The sequence below is a fragment of the Scyliorhinus canicula genome, chromosome 2 (assembly GCF_902713615.1).
Source record: "Scyliorhinus canicula chromosome 2, sScyCan1.1, whole genome shotgun sequence".
Taxonomy (NCBI): Eukaryota; Metazoa; Chordata; class Chondrichthyes; order Carcharhiniformes; family Scyliorhinidae; genus Scyliorhinus; species Scyliorhinus canicula.
Genome location: NC_052147.1, coordinates 184,428,209 through 184,443,988, shown reverse-complemented (window position 1 = coordinate 184,443,988; position 15,780 = coordinate 184,428,209). Strand labels below are relative to the sequence as shown.

General features: G+C 45.0%; 1 protein-coding gene across 2 annotated transcripts in view; it reads right to left on the bottom strand.

Moving 5' to 3' along the window:
- Nucleotides 1-15,780, bottom strand: part of LOC119961821 (collagen alpha-2(V) chain-like) — a 313,195-nt gene that overhangs the window by 184,679 nt on the left and 112,736 nt on the right. The window lies entirely within an intron of this gene.

Here is a 15,780-nt window from a genome sequence, read left to right as displayed (position 1 = left end):
TTTTCGGTTGACAGTGCATGAGAGTATTTCCAATATAATAATGTTTATCACAGAATGCCGTTGTTTCCATGAAGTCAGGTATTGAAGTGCATGATTTAATCTAATGTCTAATTGAGGATTTACAATTATGCGGATAATCTTCCCTTTTTGGCATGAACAGATCAACCATCCATTATATGTGAGATGCATTTGGCTTCTGCAGCTGAAATCAAATCAAGGTTGATCGGAGATTATCAGCTTTCCACCTATATGAGCCATAACATGGAATTATAGAATCCCTACACTGCTGAAGGAGGCCATTTGGCCCATCGAGTCTGCACCGACCTTTCAAATGAGCAATCTACCCGTACCCATTTCTCCCCTATTCCCGTAACCCCATAACCTAAGCTGGATACTAAGGGACAATTTATCATGGCCAATCCACCGAACCTGCACATCTTTGGATTGTGGGAGGAAACCAGAGCACCCAGAGGAAACCCACACAGACACAGGGGGAACATACAAACTTTATACCCTAGTGACCCATGCTGGAATTGAACCCGGGTCCCTAGCGCAGTGAGGCAGCAGTGCTAACCACTGTGCCACCGTGTCGTATTTAAGCAACTTAAAGAGGAAAGCTTTACTCACACCGAGAGAAAGGATGGGTTCTGAAGAAAGGTTAATGTAGATCCACAGAAGTATTTATTTTTCTCATTCTACCCGGAACATTGAGATGAAAAAATGCAACAAGGATATAACGACTTGGATCGTATAATAGTTCACGGGTGCTCCGGTCTCGGCAGCATTTAATTGCATGCCCACAAAAAAATCTGAAAATAATCTTACAAGCAATTGAAATGCTTGATGTGAGTGCATTTAAAAATGCATAAGGGTACAATTAATTATTAGCATAATGTACATCTTCATTGAATTTCCTCTTCCAAGAGTTCCATATGTGCAGAATGGTTTGGTAGCTTTTGAAAGTTTAGTTAGATTTTCCATAAGGATTGAATAATCTATTTGCTATGAGTCTAGTGGTCTATGCTGCATGGGTGAGAGGAGAGAGGGCTCACGGATGTTGATGGGATTCATGGAGATGAAAGAGCATTGATTTCTACTGTGTTAATAATACTCCTTGGTTTGGGGTGAGCGCCATCTTACAATTCAGCCTCTTTGTTCAAAGAGTTCAGAATTTCCATGGTCTGCAGCAATTTAAAGACATCACCAGCTCACGCTTGCTGCAGTTTGAGAAGTAGATTGTACTTAGCATGTTAATTTTGCGCTTCAAAAATATTACGTCATACCTTTGCTGGCTGGTGGGTTATTTACTTTGAAAGCTTGTTCAGTTTATTTGCAGTTTGTGCCAGAGAAACCTCTGTCCAGCACGGTAACAATAGTCAAGTCCCTACATTCTGCTACCAGTCAGTTTCACCCTCCTTCCCAGTATCTCACAATAGAAGAGAATCCCTTTAGTAACAGAGGACAAATTATTGGGACCCAAGGTGAGCAGGGTTCTAGATTTTTTGATTTTAAATACTCTTTGGGCTGGGTTTTCCATTTCAGAGACTAAATGCTGATGCTGCAACCGAATCACCAGTGTTCTTCGTTCACGATAGCAGCACCAGTCCCGGAGTGATTCAGGACATCTTAATGGGCTAGCGCTAGCGGCATGTGGAATTAGTGCAATTCCAATGCATGCCGATGTGGGGTCAGAATCGGGACTGGAGTGCCTGACAAGCAGGAGCTGCATATAGGCACTCCATTCCCCACAAACCCTCACCCAGCCAAGAAGATGGCACTGGTTGTCCTGGAGCAATCCCATCTCATTGATGTGTCGTTGGGGCCAGTGGATACTTGGGGGTGGGGTGGGGGTGGGGGACTGCTAGGGAGGCACCCATACATCCCTTGGCACAAAGTTCATAGTGGGTAGTCGGCGACTTTGCAGGTTGCAGCATTGGTGGTCCATCTTGAACGGGCGACCCAATAGCGGGATTCTCTGACAATCTCTTGGTATTCCACACCTTGCATAAATTTGCATGACATGGAACACTGGATTGCTTACCCGTTTGCACATGCAGGGCGATCATAAACTAGTTGCAATTCGGTTCTGGTGGGAGAATATTGGGCCGGATTCTCCGGTCGTCGACATCGCGTTCGGCGATGGGCCAGAGAATCCAAATTCCCGACAGAATCGGGGGAGGCCATTGCCTGAGGCTTGCCCCCCTGATGCTCCGCCCCTGACTGCCCGAATTCCAGATGGCGTGGGTTGCGTGTGGTCCCACCCGTCGGGAACCCGGCGTGGCAGCTGCGGACTCAGTCCAGTGCCACCACAGTCGGTGAGGGCCGATCCACGGGCAGGGCTGGACATATTCATGCTGAGGGCACTGTGGTGGGGCTGTCTGGGGCGCACATGCCGGCCGAAGGGGGGGACTATTTCGCAGGCCAGGTCCACGAGCGGCATCCGCCCTAAAGTATGGCACGGCCGCTGCAGGCCGCCACAGTGTGCATCTGCAGCCACGGATCCGGCAATTCTCAAGGCCATATCAGCAGCTAGAGCCAGGTGCTCTACACTGCCTTCCTGTTAGCCCCCAGCAAAACGGGGTATCAGTGGCCGTTTGCCGCCAGTTTTTCACCGTTCCCATGCCGGGGTGGGGACATGGGCTGGATTCTCCCCCTCGCCGCGCCATATTTTTGTTTTACCCCACCGGTGGGATGCTCCATTGCGCCGGCCTGTCAATGAGGTTTCCCATTATGGGGCAGCCCCACGCCGTCAGGAAACCCCCGGGCTGCTGGCAAAACGGAGAATCCAGTCCCCCAAATCGGAGAATCCAGCCCATAGTATTCCAAAATCCAGCCTCGAAAAGATGCTGGCAATCAGATTGGACAGCAGCTCTCCAGCACCATTGCTAGCAGTGGCCAAGTCTGGGACTACAAGCAGTTCCCAGATTCGAAGTGCAAAATCGTCCGGTCCCGCCAGCTGTTGAAATCCAGATGGGCAGAGCAACTTAATTTTGCATGAGGCCAAAATGACTTTCCAGGTGGCAGGATAAACTTTAAAAAATATTTCTCAGGATTTTACAAATTGGTTAAAGGTGGGTTGAACTCCCAGCAAACAATTTCAGAAGTCCTTTTGCATGCCTTACTATGACATACTTGCTCACTAAAAGGCCAATTTGCCGGATTAAGATGCCTGCCAGTGAGAAATTGAAATATTCACATTCACACCTATACATGAGTGGTGTGCAACTGGCATGGTAGACTGCTGCCTTGATTAACAATGAGTTGCTGCTTTTTGGGGTGTCTGTAAATACCACCCTATGCTTGAGGTTGGGTGGTGGAAGGGCCAGTTGTTTGGAGGTTGGCAAAGGAAGGGAGGAGGGCCTAGGATAGGGAAGGAAGGGTGGAGCAATGGCTGGACAAAGTGATAGGAAAGCTATCCAGATGCCCTATAAATATAGCACTGGAACCATTGACCCAATGAGGTAATATCAGGGATGCTGACTTGCTGCCTGCTCCTGCCCTGAGAATCAATAAACTCCTCATGGATGCACATGCAATGAGCTGATCAGTGACACATGCCCGACCATCCTTCATCCTCCGAGCACAAACCACTCCATCACATCCATTTCTATGCCTGCCACTTGAGGCTTCAGAACATAACATTCTGGCCCTTGTTCCGGAGTCCAGGATCAGGTAATTGCAGGGGATGGGCCTTGTGCCAGGGGTGGGGAGGTGATCCCTTGCCGGGGGGGGGGGGGGGGGGGGGGGGGGGGGCGGCGGGGAATGTTTTGATGCAGAGCCAGTGGGATGGAGAATGCAATGGGGAAGGGGCAGACCTTGGTGTTGTGCCCGATGTGCCAATGTGGAAATAGGGTTCTTGACTCAGGCGCCCCACCTTCTTGCGAGGCTAAGCAAGTTGTTGTAGGACTCAGCCGACCGAACATAAAATTGTGGACAGTTAGGGATGGGTAGGAGAGCGACAGGAAAACCACCCAGAGAATTTGTCTGTCCTCTCCCCCACTGCCTGAAAACCTTTCAGGTGTTCATAATAGGCAAAGTGCATGCTTGCAAAATTCAAAACAAAATATCTGCTGTTGGACATAATTCCACAATTGGGCATCACTTGCAAAACAATCCTGAGTGTGCAAATAGCTACACTAACGACCAATTTAAGATAGTAAATTGAGCTTGTAATGTGGCTCATTTACACTTGCTGGAAGCAACATATGTTTAAACACAGGGATAAAATACAAAAGGAATATGTTCAAGCCTTGCACATTTTTATATTTCCTGGGAACTAGGGTAGCATATGGCAATGCCTTGAGTCATTGCACTAACCAATCAGCATCCTTTTCCATGTCGGATAAATTTTTATGATTGTTTGAAATTTGGCATTCTTGCATTTGTCCTGTTGAATGCACAATGGCAGCTTGTCTCTCAACAGCAATACTGGTGGATAATATTTACTGATCTGGGTGAAATGGTAATGGGATGCCACTACTTTAAAACAATCACAAGTAGAATGAAAAGGCACCTCAGAAGGAATCTTTACCCCTAAGGTGGAAAGTTTATGAAATGAAGATAGCTTTTTAAAAACATTTTTAAAAAATTATAATTGCTTGAAAAAGAGGGATTTTAAAGAACATGCCAGGAGATAAATAACAAACTTGTGGGCAAACACATCTGCACAGGTTTGACTAGCCAAATACCAGCTTCAATTATGTAACACTGCATGATTCTGTGAGTACCAGGCTGAGAAAATTGAAAGATGGGGGCCGGGATTCTCCTCCAACCGGCGGGCCGGCCGTACCGGCGCCAAAGAGCGGCGTGAACCATTCTGTTGTCGGGCCGCCCAGAGGTTGCGGAATCCTCCGCACTTCCACTGGCTAGTCCAGTGCTGGAGTGGTTGGCGCATACGCGGGAGCGCCAGTGTGTTCTGGCGCATATGCAGAACCGCTAGTGTGATCACTGAATGGAACCACTCTGGCGGTTCTGCGCATGCGCTAACTCACGACGGCCCTTCACCGCCAGTTGGCATGGCGCGAACCCCTCCGGCGCCGGCCTAGCCCCCGGAAGTGCGGAGGATTCCTTAACTTCCGGTTGGCCAGATGCCGGAGTGGTTCGTGCCGTTCTTGGCGCCGGCGTCAGGCCAATTCACTGATTGTGGGAGAATCCCACCCAAGATAATTAATCTATTCATGGAAAAATGTGTTAACACCCTCCATTGATCCTAACCAGTGTGTTTATAAACACTCCTGTTATGATTAACAGCTCATGACCACTTCAACAATGCTAAGTGTTTTCTGGGACAACAAAAGAGATAGAGGGGCACATGAAAATGAAATGAAAATGAAAATCGCTTATTGTCATGAGTAGGCTTCAAATGAAGTTACTGTGAAAAGCCCCTAGTCGCCACATTCCGGCGCCTATTCAGGGAGGCTGTTACGGGAATCGAACCGTGCTACTGGCCTGCTTGGTCTGCTTTCAAAGCCAGCGATTTAGCCCTGTGCTAAACAGCCCCTTATTATTATTAGCGTTATTAATGCTTATTAGCATTAGCAATGGGATGACCCCCTTGACACCCAATAGGGTTCACCACACCAGGGCTGCGTTAGGCCATATTTACACGAAAGTCCACCCGTGGATCTCCCATGGTGGGGGTCATAGCAACACACCGGGGGCGGGGGGGGGGGGGGGGGGATCAGGCTTCCAGCCCGTTAATTGCAAGCTGATGGGCGCAAATCAACACTTTGCATACTCCAGCCAGCATGGTCAGGTCGGCCACTATGGGCAGCAATGCAGGAGCAGAAACTGGGGGCAGATCTGCCTCCCAGCACTGATCCCGCTTTTTGGTAGATGCGTCATTCTCCAGCTAATCGGGATTCCCGATGACAGCAGCGGAGAACGGAGAATCCCAGCCTACAACTATATTGTCTGATAATGAGCTAATTAAACGCGGTGTACGTGGGGCTGGATTCTCTGTTTTGGGGACTATGTCCCCACACCGGCATCAAAACTGTGGACTTTCACAGTTCCTACTATTCCTAGCTCTGCAGGGGGCTAGCAGGGACCCAGCGTAAATCTTGCAGCTTTTGCTGCAGATACGGTCCCCCGCACATCCGGGTCGGAGTCCACGCATGCGCATGACGGTGGCCTCCAGCGGCTGCGCCGTACTCTATGATGGACTCAGACAGTGGAGCTGGACACTAGAAATATACCCACGATCGAGCACGTGCCCGACCCTGACCACCCGCCGAAACATTGCCCGGCCGCGTATAAGGCTCCCCTGCTCTCCGATCGGCCCGCCCCCGATCAACGCGGCGGCAAACTGAGTACGCAGCCGCCATGGTAGTATCCCAACCGGCAGGGCCACATTAGATCCACGCCGACGGGACTTCGGCCGGTTGGGGGCGGAGAATGGTGAGGCGGGCCTCTAGCAATAGCCCCAAGTAGATGCAAGGCAGCGTGGCCTACTCTCCGAATATGTCGCTTTTCGGGGCCTGCAGAATCGGGGAACCGTCATCGGTCCCATTCCATGCGGAGAAATGGATTCTAGTGGTTCCAGGGTGAATTTCCAGCCTGTACTGAGTAATTAAGCCAATCACAGCCAAGGCATCAGTTGAGGAGTCACAATTACCACAGCAAGTGATCTGTGCTTTGTTGCTTACAGGTAAGGTCAGATTTGTATGTGACGATTTCCACAATGCAATAAACCACATAGATTCTCATATGAATGATGGCAGCTTGCATGTGGTATTGACAAGTTGACCGCACCAGTGGAGTGGCACCCCAGGAAGAGTAAGTACTGTTACAAGTAATGTAAAATTGGGAGGGTTTAATTCAAACATCTTTTAAATCGCAAATTTAAAAAAATGTTTGCTTGCATTAAGATGCATTATTGCACCAAGTTAAAATTGCTCCCATGTTGTTTAAGTTTTCTACTGAGTCAAATGTCTACATAAACAATGGTTAAGAAGTGCAATCTAGCTGCATCTATTAATCGATTCAAAGCAGCTACAAAGAGATACAATCCTGGCCTGGGGACCCGATGCCATACTGAATTGAATGCTTTTGGGATGACCCTGGTGGTCAAATAAAACAGGTGCTAGGCTGTCTGAATATGCTAATAAGGGTCATGAGAGCTGCTTGAGGATTCAAATCCTTACAGTGCAGAAGGAAGCCATTCAGCTCATTGAGTCTGCACAGACCCTTTGAAAGCGCACCCTGCCTAGGCCCACTCCCTGCTTTATCCCCATAACCCATAGAGTTAGATGAGTTATGAGGATAGGGTGGAGGCTTGGTAAGATGATGTTGTTAGTGGGTGGAACTAAGTTATTAGGAATTTTACAGAAAACAGTTCAGTTGTGAGTTCTAGATGAAGCTGTGAACATAAGTCAAGCAGTTTACTCTCACTGCAGTTCAGGTGGAAGAGATTATCAGTCTTTCCAATCAGTGCAGACTTGTCTGAGAATAAGGAGAGCTGAAACAAGCTGAGAAACATCTTCTGAAGACATACAGCCAGAGTTTCTGCTTAGTTCTGACATGATTCAGGTCTTTTCTTTAAAGCAATAGTAAAAGATATCTCTTTCTCAAAGAAACTCTCTAGACAGCGGGTATTCTGGAGTGCTTATGGAACTTAAAGTGGATTGAGAGCTGAGATTTCTTTTGTTGTTTGAGTGGGAATAAAGATAGCAGTTGAGGGTTTTCTGTTCACTGTATTGAGTTGCATTGTTTTTAAGGGGTATTTATAAGTTACTTTCTGGTGTGATGTTAAAGGTATTTTAATACTGTGCTATTAATAAAGTTTGTTTTAAAATACCACAGCTCTATTTTTTTGTGAAATCACTCCTGGAACGAGGTATCCTTTCCTCAGTTTTACAAAATTATAATAAAATATTGGGGTCACTTTCCAGTATCTTAGCTACTTTTGCAGTCTGCTCTGGGATCATAATAGACTCCTATATTCAGGATTATTGGTAGTACATGCAGCCTTTCCAGCAGCCACTGAAGAACCACTGTCGACTATCACCAAAAAGATAATGAAAGAACTAAACTGAATATGCACCCAGAATTTCTATATTGAAACTGTAAGATGCAGTTCAGTACCCGTGTTCCTACCCCTTGCCATCATTGCCCGCCACTGCTTCCCCAATCCCTTGAGCGCATCTTATGTCCTTAGTTAGCATCCCAGTCAGTCAACGCACACATAACAAATACTCTGCCTCTGACATGTGGTCAACTTTGTTGCCGTCTTACCTCCAGCCTCTTTAATCTGAGCTGCACCCAAAATGCAGTCTTATTTTGGGGCAATCTATTTTTCTACAGCAATCCTTCAACTCACATAGCTCACCAAAAAATACTTCCTCTGGAGATTCCATGAGGCAGAATGCAGCTACTATGTGGCATCCTTTGATCAAAATCAAACACTTTCAATTTATATTTTTCAAATGTGAGCAAGTGCAACTACTCCCAGATGATGGCTAACATAACATTTACTTCCTCCTCAAAATGTATTTATCCTCCTTTACGTTTATTGAGAGAAGTGAATAAACATTTGGCCACGTTGGCGTGAATTTTGTAGTTGGAGGCAAATGAGCTTGAAAAATACTAACCTCAGAGATCTAAAAATCGCTGGGGTAGGTTTCCTCTTTCCTGGTAGCAATTTAAATCTGATACCAAGAAAAGTGACATCAGTGAGCAACTAATAAGCCTATGACATTGAAGTATTCGTGCACACAAAACCAAGAACTTAAAAGCACTTAATTGTAAATTCCAGAAAACCATGTCATGAAGGGTAGTATTGAAGCCAACGTTTACATATTTTTAGAAGCATTTAATCACAAGGAAACCCAATTCAAGCATGCACCTCTTTACCCAATAATCACGTTTCAGACTGTTGCTATAGAGCAAAAGTGAATCCCCAGTTAAAGCCTATCAGATGCATACAAATAAGCACAATCAAGAGGCAGTTAACAGATTCCTTTCTCCTACTTTAAATAAAATTCATACGTACAGCTAAAATTTCAAAAGAAATCAAACTAAAGACTTTCATATCAGTATATTGCCTAACCCTAACCCTAACTCCTCCCCTGTGATCCCGAACAAGTTATCCCACAAGAAACAAATATCTACAAAACATTCAACAGTTGTATTACCTTCAGTATGCCTATAGTATAAAATCTCATTTACAGTTTTTGACACAACAGCTAGTGTTTCAGCAGCAAAAGTACTTCAAACAATTTGTTTTATGGGGGTGGCACATAGCACAGTGTAGTATTGCTGCCTACGGTGCTGAGGTCCCAGGTTCAATCCTGGCTCTGGGTCACTGTCCGTATGGAGTTTGCACATTCTCCCCGTGTCTGCATGGGTTTCACCCCCACAACCCAAAGATGTGCAGGTTAGGTGGATTGGTCAAGCTAAATTGCCCCTTAATTGGAAAAAAAATTATTGGGTACTCTCAATTTATTTTTTAAAAAAGAACTTACAGAGATTAACATTAAGTAGAGTCCATTATAGAGCAGTATTTCTGGATCTACCTTCATAACATTTTTTGCACGAGTTATAACATAAGGCTAATACACCAGGAGCTACTGCATAGTGATTATGAACAGGAAAACTAGATGGTTTTGTTTCCGTCCCTTGCCTGGTGCAAGAAACCTTTAAAGTCCTAAACACTACTTTGACTCAAAGATAGACCGTGCAAATGAATGTGGAATGGGTCCCAAAGGTCGGCCAGTTGGCAAAAGTGGGTCTGGGGAAACAAATTTGAAAAACACTGACATTTACCATATAAATATGAACATTTGAGTTGCAAAGTGCTTTGTAAAAATGTTCTTATTTTATAAACTCCTGTAGGTTTCTGCTAGAAATGCAGTTACGTTTGAAATTGCCACTCACCCCAGAAGCTCAGCTTTGTGACCTCCTGTTTTTGCCTGCATTCAGAAAGTGACTGACATTGACTTCCTGACCTTTACCTGCATCTCCTTTACCTCATTTTGTGTAACGTTATCCCTGGCCCACTCAAAAATGCCACTAAATCTGATCTTAAGGGGACTTTGGATTCACTGCCTCTTGTTTGGCAGTGCTTATCCAATATGTCCATGTTTGTGCAGCCAGAGCCTCAGACTGAGTAGTCACCACTCCACAGTCACCATTGCTATCTCGGGGGGGGCGGGGGGGGGGGGGGGGGGGTCATGTTTGCAACCCACAGTTTGGGATTCCTGCTGTAGAGAAGCATAGAACCACTGACAGCAACTTCTGGAGTTTTACGTGATATTGTGCATATGTGGACTACAGAAGTCGCTGTTTGTTTCAGTGTGGTAATGATGGTGAATGTTGATAATGTCACCATCATTGGCATTGTAAAGTCCAGGTCAATGTCCAGAACAGGTTCAATGGGACCAATAGTTATTTTCTGTATCCTTCTGTAATTCCATGATTATGACTAGACATAAGAAAAATTCCAATTGGCTGACAATTACAAGAATAAAATCCAGTTAAATACAGTCTATCACAATTCTTTCTATGATGAATATGGCCGGGATATTCCACAAAGCATCAATAACATTGAATTGCCGCTCCTCTCGAACCTTTCAAGACCCCATCCGAGGGTGGCCTGTGGCACAATGGTTAGCATTGCTGCCTACAGCGCTGAGGACCCGGGTTCGAATCCCGGCCCTGGGTCATGGTCTGTGTGAAGTTTGCAAATTCTCCCCGTGTCTGTGTAGGTTTCACCCCACAACTCAAAGATGTGCAGATTAGATGGATTGGCCACTCTTAAAAAAAAATTGCCCCTTGCTTGGAAAAAAAATAATTGGTACTCTAAATTAAATAATAATATACCCCATCCAAGCCCAGCTTCCTCAAACAAATGCCGCATACATCCCACACAGCTCCATTGCTGTGCTGTAGTGTTGGGGGAGGACAATCCACGTCTCCTTATTTTGGTCCGAGCTGCCATAAGGTAGGTTTATATCCAGTGTGAATTTTAACGAATGGATGAGTGGGAGTTGGGGGAGGGGATGTTTAAGCAAATAGACAGTGTGGTGTGTGGGCAGGGTGGCACGTGGATGAGATGTCAGATGGGTAGGATGGTAGTTGACTGGAGTGGCCGGTGGGTAGGGTGGTCAGATGGGGTAGTGTGGTAGGCGGGTGAGTGAGTTTCAGGGTAGTCAGTTCAGGTAAGGAGGTGTACTCAGGCCGGGAGCTAGCTAGGTTAGGTTGAGGGTGTAGTCTGGTGCTGAGGGGTAGTTAGGTCTTGAGGGGGGCCTTAGTTCAGATCAGGTTGTTGGTTTGGGGTTGGGGAAGTGGTTGGGTTGGGGTAGTTAGAGGGGTTAGAAAGGGTAGGCAGGCTGCTTTAAGGAGTAGTCATTTCAGGTCAGGGTTAATTCGGGAACCATGGAGTGGGGGTGTTATTCTCATAATAATAATCTTTATTGTCAGGAGTAGGCTTACATTAACACTGCAATGAAGTTACTGTGAAAAGCCCCTAGTCAGCACATTCCATCGCCTGTTTGGGTACACAGAGGGAGAATTCAGAATGTCCAATCACCTGACAAGCACGTCTTTCGCACTTGTGGGAAGAAACAGCACCTGGAGGAAACCCATGCAGACACAAGGAGAACTTACAGACTCCGCACAGACAGTTACCCAAGCCGGGAATCAAACCTGAGACCCTGGTGCTGTGAAGCAACAGTGCTAACCACTGTGCTACAGTGCTGGCATATTCTATATCCCCTGATCGTATATTTTAGGATCAGTGTGAGTGATTGGGCATCAATTATGTAGTTACCCAGGAGTGAGGCCTGGTTTTCTTTGTTTAATATTTCCTGGGTAAATATCCAGGTCAGTTCCACAGAACTGTCCGAAATCTCTGATTCTCACTCAAATACTTTTGCCGTGGGTCCCGAGGAGCAGGAGAATTGCAAATCAGAAGTTCAAATTTCCTAGGCAATTTTCACCGAGTTCAGAGCATTGGGTCTTCAGCAGGGTCCCAAACCGCATCTTGGGTTATATATCCAACCTCCAAAAACCCAGAGACCTCTGTGCCAATATGCCATGTCCAGCATTGAGGCAAGAGTGATATTTCCAAATATCAGCATGAACAATGCATGAGTAAATTAAAAAATAAACTTTGATTAGTATCCACAGTGGAATTATGAACCATATTTCATTGTTAGTTCTTACACAATCGACGCATAAAATGTGTTTCCAATTATATGAAAGTTTTTTATATTAATTTTAATAGGGGCTATTATGAAGAAAGAAAGTGCCAGTTAACAATATAATAAATGGGCCTTGTCAATGTTTTTCTAAAGTCAAATTCCAGAAAATGTTTGAAAGGCAGATTAGAAATTGGAATATAGAGAATAATTATTGGAATGTAATTTGCCAGTGAATTCCAAAGGTACGTCTAATTAAAGATTTGAAATCGATAAAACTCATGGTGGTGTTCTTTGTGTTGTTTATTTCAGGATGGTTGGCATAGTGTTCACAAAGACCACAAAATAGCTTTAACTTAAACAAAGCTATAAATTTATTCATACCACTAACGTGAATTCAACATGTACTCCTTAAGGATACACAGATGATTAATGACATGTAAACTACACTCATATACAGCTAATCTCACTGCTGGTTTAAATTGGAGGCATTTTTGAGTGCGGAGGCAGCAATGTAAACTTCAAACTGCTGCTTAAAGAAAGCCCAGTTCTGGCATAGTTTACCACGTGTCTTGAAGTGGTCAGGCTTCTTGAGACCTTTTGTCTTCTGATTAGTCTTTGTCATATTTTTTTTCTGAGTTGTAGCTTCTGGATTGCTTCTTCAATCTCCTAATGTAATTCTTTCCAAATCTAACTGTTGTTTCTTACAAGAAATAGACTCCTGGTACCATGTGGTGTTCTTTGTGTTGCTTATTTCAGAATGGTTGGTGTGGTGTTCACAAAGTCCACAAAATAGCTTTAACTTAATCAAAGCTATAAACTTATTAACACTACTAACTTGGTTTTTACAGGTACTCCTTAAGGATACACAGTTGATTAATAACATCTAAAACTACACTCACCCACAGCTAATCACTACTGGTTTAAACTACGATCTGCACTCACTTACACTATCTTCTCTTCTGACCTTCACTAGCTAACTCCTGCATACACTCCTCTCCCAAGGTCCAGCATCACTGCCTTATATCAGTTGTAACTGTAGCTCCCTCTAATAGCTATTCTCAACATTACATTAACCCTCGCAAAGCCGATCGTTATGATAAAAGCACACTCGTTAAAGTTATAGAGTAACAAAGTTCAAGTTTAACACCTCCATTTTATCTATATTAGCAGATTTTAGGAAGGAACACAGCATAGATATTGATATTGTCACATTCTTGGAAGAAAAGAAAGATATAAAATTGAGTAAAATAAAGATTAAAAATACGATTCGGATAAAATCAAGTCAAGAACGGAATTGATAGCAGTGCATCTGTTTGAAGGGGTTTTTGATATGTGAATTACCTTAGTAGCAGGACAGCAAGTGCTTACCTCAGTGATTAGGGAGGGTGAACAGCAGTATACAGAAATAGATGTTCGAACAGTAGAAGAGGTGAGTTCAAAGTGGAGAGAGAACACAATTTACACCAAATGCTAATAGCAGTGGAGGCAATGATGCAGTGTATTGTCACTGGACTAGTAATCCAGACACCCAGATTAATGTGCCAGGGACCTGTGTTTGAATCCCACTGATTTGGTTCTCTAATGTCCTTTCGGGAAGGAAATCTGCCATCCTTACCTGGTCCTGCTTAGATGTGACTGCAAAATGTGGTTGACTCTTAAATATGCTCTGGCAATGTCTCAGCAAACCACTGAGTACACAAATTAAAGGGGTTATTGAGATAGAATAGCATCAAAGGGGGAAACAAATATCCATAGCAGGGTTAACTGGAGACAGTAGGAGAGGAGAAGAGAGTGAAAAGCAAAATGGGCTCTCCCAATAAGCACAAAACTCCAGTGTAGAAGCTGCTGGCTTTTTGATACCTCAGAGAGAACAACCACACTGAATGAAAGAAGGACTCTCCCAAACCTAAACTTGTCAGTGGTTTTAACTCACACAGTTATACTGAGTGGAATGTTGTTTTGGGACAATGGACATTTCTCGGATTTCCTAAACATAGGCCGGAATTCTCTGGCCATTGGGATTCTCTTTTCCCGCTGGCAAAGAACCCCTGCCTGCGGGTTTCCTCACGGTGTGGGGTGGTTTCAATGGGAAATTCCACTGACGAGAGGGGGAAGTAGAGAATCTCGCCACCAGCGAGCTGCCGAGAAATATGCTGCTGGAGGAAGTAGAGAATCCTGCCAGTAGATGGACGGGAATGGGATTACCTTCATGAGATACTGATTGAGTAACCGGTTTAGCTCAGTTGGCTCGACAGCTGGTTTGTGATGCAGAACAAGGCCAACAGTGTGGATTCTATCCCTGTACAGGCTGAGGTTTTGCATGAAGTCCCTGCCTTCTCAACCTAATAATAATCTTTATTAGTGTCACAAGTAGGTTTACATTAACACTGCAATGAAATTATTGTGAAAAGCCCCTAGTCACCACACTCCGGCACCTGTTCGGGTACACAGAGAATTCAGAATGTCCAATTCACCGAACTAAGCACGGCTTTCGGGACTTGTGGGAGAAAACCGAAGCACCTGGAGGAAACCCACGCAGACACAAGGAGAATGTGCAAATTCCACACAGACAGTAACCCAAACCGGGAATCGAACCCGGATCTCTGGCGTTGTGAAGCAACAGTGCTTAGCATTGTGCTACCGTGCCACCCATCTTACCCCTCCACAGGTTAAATCATCACCATCGTCAGTCCTCCTCCTCAAAGAGAAAAGCAGTTTACGGTCGTTGGCACTATGACGACTTTACTTATTTTTACTGTGTTCATAACAATTATTGTAGTTAATAGTAATCTTTATTATTGTCACAAGTAGGCTTATATTAACACTGCAATGAAGTTACTGTAAAAAGCCCCTAATTGCCGCACTCCGGCACCTATGCGAGTACACCGAGGGAGAATTCAGAATGTCAGAATGTCCAAATTACCTAACAGCACGTCTTTTGGGACTTGTGGGAGGAAACTGGAGGACCCAGAGGAAACCTACGCAGACACAGGGAGAATGTGCAGATTCCACACAGACAGTGACCCAAGCCGGAATCGAACCTGGGACCCTGGCGTAAGGGCACTTGCTTTATATTGTTGTGTGTTTCTTTTAAGTTAATAAATATTCTTTTATGATTAATTACAACAAGACTGGATATTTCCTCACTAATTTGAAAAACATTTGGGGCCTCACGGTAGCATGGTGGTTAGCATCAATGCTTCACAGCTCCAGGGTCCCAGGTTCGATTCCCGGCTGGGTCACTGTCTGTGTGGAGTCTGCACGTCCTCCCCGTGTGTGCGTGGGTTTCCTCCGGGTGCTCCGGTTTCCTCCCACAGTCCAAAGATGTGCGGGTTAGGTGGATTGGCCATGCTAAATTGCCCGTAGTGTAAGGTTAATGGGGGGATTGTTGGGTTACGGGTATACGGGTTACGTGGGTTTAAGTGGGGTGATCATTGTTCGGCACAACATCGAGGGCCGAAGGGCCTGTTCTGTGCTGTACTGTTCTATGTTCTATGTTCTATGTTTCTCACGTTATACCAAATTAAAAATATACACCACTGAGAAGTACTGCTCCAAATTACCTTTCTGGTTTTTGGCTACTATTACATTTAACATTGGAGAGCTTCTTCACAATACTGAGATCAGAAGAAGAGGC